Below are 4,017 nucleotides of genomic sequence, written 5' to 3' on the forward strand. Positions count from 1 at the left end.
AACCAATTAAAAAGTTCAGCTTTGCCTAGGGTAGCCTTAAAGTTTTGAAAAAGCAAGATATCTTATACATTAGCCATTTTAAAATTTTGTCTATGAATAGTCCAAATAAATCATCCCTAATCACTAAGGAGCTAACACAACTTTTTCTAATTTAATTCTATGCATGCAGATAGGCTAATTACATTTCATGACAAATATTTCTTTTTTCCTCTATTCTGGAGTGATTAATTAGGCACCATGCTGCAGCATAGAAATAACATTATATTACAGATTCACACATATTCAGCCTCCAAACAAATAAACATAAAAGATAACAGATCAATTATGCAGATTCTTTAGAAATCCTTAGAATGGCTTTGTAACCTTTTCCACACAGAGGTGTCAAGACTTTATTTCTCATATCAATCGTACCCTTAAATGTATGTGTTGCATCTTTCTGAATAAAGACAATTAAGCAACACAAAATGTTGATCTGCTGCATGTTCTATCTTTACTTGTTTTGTCACAAGGATGGAACAGCTGTTATTGGTAATAAGAGAAAATTATCCAATTTTTTGGTATAATATCTGATTGCCACAAACCCAAAACTGATGTCAAGCCAGTAAGAAACACAGAACAAACCGGAATACCGGAGTACCTATTCCCGCTCATTTATATCAAGACCATGATACCGCATAAAATATCAAAATATAAAAACAAAAATGCAATGAGGCAAATTTATCATCTAAATGTTTTAATAAAGTTGCAAACTATGACAGAATGCAGCTCATAACATTTAATCTACCTTAGCAACTGGCATGATTTAATTAATTTGTGTTGTTGTCGACTCAAAAAGCCAGAAGTCATTCTTACCAACAAGCAGCATGTGGTGCTCTTAAAAAGAGCTAAAACAACTTTCCTCTGATAGAACAAGTGATTTGGTGACTGAGAGCTACTTTACAATCTGTAATCGTTTTGATCAGAACACAGATTCTTCACACAGAGTTGTGATTAACAGAAGTTTAGTTGCATCTTTTACAAAGTGTCCTTTAAAGAGCGCACTGGAGTGTTTTTTAGCAGGAAATATTTTGTAGCGAGAACTGATAAGCATTGTTCCTCTGTTCTGTTTCACCTCAGGATAGAAATCAAGGCCAATGCTTTTTCATATTCTCTTGTGATTACATTTTAAAGCTTCAAAATGTCTTTTGTTTTCAGTGAGCTACTGCATTGTGAATTAATTTAACACTTCAGTTCTTTTTTTTTTCTCTCTCGGCATAATAAATATAACAAGTGGGCTGTTAATTATGCTTACTTGACATGTCAGTTAGTATGACTTAAAAAATAATAAAAATCTAAATATTAGCCATTTTTTATCAGACTGGTGGGCTATCCCATTTCCATTTCCTTAATTCAAAATGTATCTTAATAAAATGTTGCATTATATTAGTGGTTTACAACACATGGTTAACCTTGATGGAGCATATTAAAAGTAAGATCAAAACATGTCCACTAACTTAAGAAAGAAATGATAACCCTGCATAATACTGCAACAAAAAATAAAAAAACTAGGCAAAAAAAAAACGTTCCATTGCCTAAACACACAAAATATGATCATATTTATCTGGTGATGGTCAAAAGCATACAAGAAGTAAAGACTACTACAAATCAAAAACAGGTAGAATTTAGAAAACTGTATGACCGAGGCCAGCTTTACGCTGGGGCAATTCTCAATCGCACAAGCCCCCGCCTCGCCTCACCTTAATCCTCCTACACTCAGGCTTCATGTAGTGCTAGACTGGAGGGGAAACCGCAGCCGCTGCCACACTCTGAGACGGGTAATGTCAGAAGAGGTGTGTTGCAAAATTAACTACAATGCGTAACATTATAGTGCTGCTAAAAACATTAAAAACATTGAGCTTTTGCTGCAATGTTTCTTTAAAAAAAGAGGCCAGAGAGGGGGGCCTTTTCAGCACTACACCTGCTGCAAAACACAGCATCCATGCATGACTGCATAACGCATTGCTGTCTGTTTTGATTTTATTATCATAATAATAGACCCAATGCTAAAATTAACTACCTAAAGTAGGTTTTGTGATTTGAAATTAAAGGCAGGTCTTAAGTTGAGCTTAATGAAACTGTGGTGAGTTATGTTGATATTGGTAATAGTTTATTATTAGTGTAATGTTTCAACTCTGTCAGAAAACAGTCAAATAATTTATACTGTTTTCTCACCTGATTCAGTGATTTTCTTTTAATATTGATGCATAGCAGAACATTGATTTATTTCATTTATTTTTATTTAATTTTGCTGCATAATGCCAAAAAAAGTGTAGTTATTGAAGCTTAAATATACCCTGTTTTTTATTTTTATTTTATAAATAAATCTGGAAGTGAATGCCCTTTATTTGGCTTGAGCAGATCTGATGCTGATGTCAAGTTGGACAGATTCTCTTTTTCAAAATAAATTAACTATTGATGTGAGTAAAAAGACACATTTTGAGATTTTGAGATGTGTAGGTTTTTACTTTTCTGCTACACAGTGAGAACTATTTTGATAGAATTTTTCAAATGAATAATTTCTAAAAACCCTCCAAATGTTGTTAAAAGCAGCCCAAATTTTATGCTCGTGTTCAAAAGCAGCCCAATTGGGGGGAAACCAATCCAGTCTGGATAATTGCACTGCACTAAACAGTTTACCTCAATCCCATAAAGAAAACACTAATGAACACCAACAATAAACATGCCGGAGCATAATGTGTACGCATGATGATGCCCCCTTCATATATGTGCGTGCCCCCTCATGTATGACCTGTGTAAGACTCTTAAAGCCAAGAGAATAAGCTTGGCTTCCTTCTAAAAAGCAGGTTCACATATAGTTATAGAACCCCTGAATTGACTGAATATTCAATTAGATGGCTTAAACATTTCATTTAAATAAAAACCTTCAAATACATTTTAGTGAATTGGGAGCAGCAACAGTTAAAGACACTCATTTGCATATACAAAAACCCTTAAACAAATTATTGCATTCTTGGTCTATGGTTTTTATCTGTAATTTGGAGGAAAATTACGGGAGAGAGGGATCAGCACAGTTAATTACCAGTTTTGCTTTTGCAGCACTGGCCTATGAGCAGGTTCATCAACATACCTCACGTTGCTGCTTACTGTGGCCCCGGCTACCCAAGTCTCCATCTTATGGCCCATAGAAACCAGCATCCAGCTCCCTTGGCCCATGTGCTACTGTGTCACTATGGCAACCACTCTTTAAATCAAAAACCCTTACACATCGTTTTTCTTTTTTTCAACATTTCAGCTTCTTTCAAGAATAACAGCCAGCCATCCCACTAATGCTGAAGAACATAAAAGCCAGGCCATGGCAAAATGTGTACAATTTTATCTTCTGCAAAATAAAGCAGGATGGCATATAAAAATATTTCACAACAGCTGTGTTTTAATAAATTTAAGGCATGTCTCATTACAAAAATGAGCATACTGCGTTGAAGCTATTCTTCAGAGATGTTTCCACCATCGTTTGCTAGCCATTGAGCTTTTGGGATTTACTGCTTATTTATGAGACGCAGCTAATATGTTTGAAGTAACCCTCAGCAGTCTCAATTATCATTACAATACAAACAATGAAAAAGTTGGAAAAACAAATAAAAATATTGTTATTATTATTATTTTGTTTTTAGAAAGGCATGACTGTATAACAGCGACACCATTGCATTTAGGCTATATTTACCTCTAAAACAGATCTCATAAATAAGCTGCTCCACATTTAAAAAAATTGGCTGTGGCCTTTGAGTGAACAGTGTGCAAAAGGGGTGAAATAAGTCAGAAAAAGAGTTACTACTGGCAGTATCTCATATTCTTGTATGTAAGGGCCTTATTAGACTTCCCCACTGCTTTCTGTTGCAAGTAGGGGCAGTAACGTCCGAAATTACCCAGCGGTTACTTTAAGTGGCTCAAGAGTGCTATAGTATAGACTTATGTATAAAACATCTTGCACTGTTAGCATCATTTTGTTTTTCTCCTCAA

This window comes from Girardinichthys multiradiatus, chromosome 4 (genome assembly GCF_021462225.1).
Source record: "Girardinichthys multiradiatus isolate DD_20200921_A chromosome 4, DD_fGirMul_XY1, whole genome shotgun sequence".
NCBI lineage: Eukaryota > Metazoa > Chordata > Actinopteri > Cyprinodontiformes > Goodeidae > Girardinichthys > Girardinichthys multiradiatus.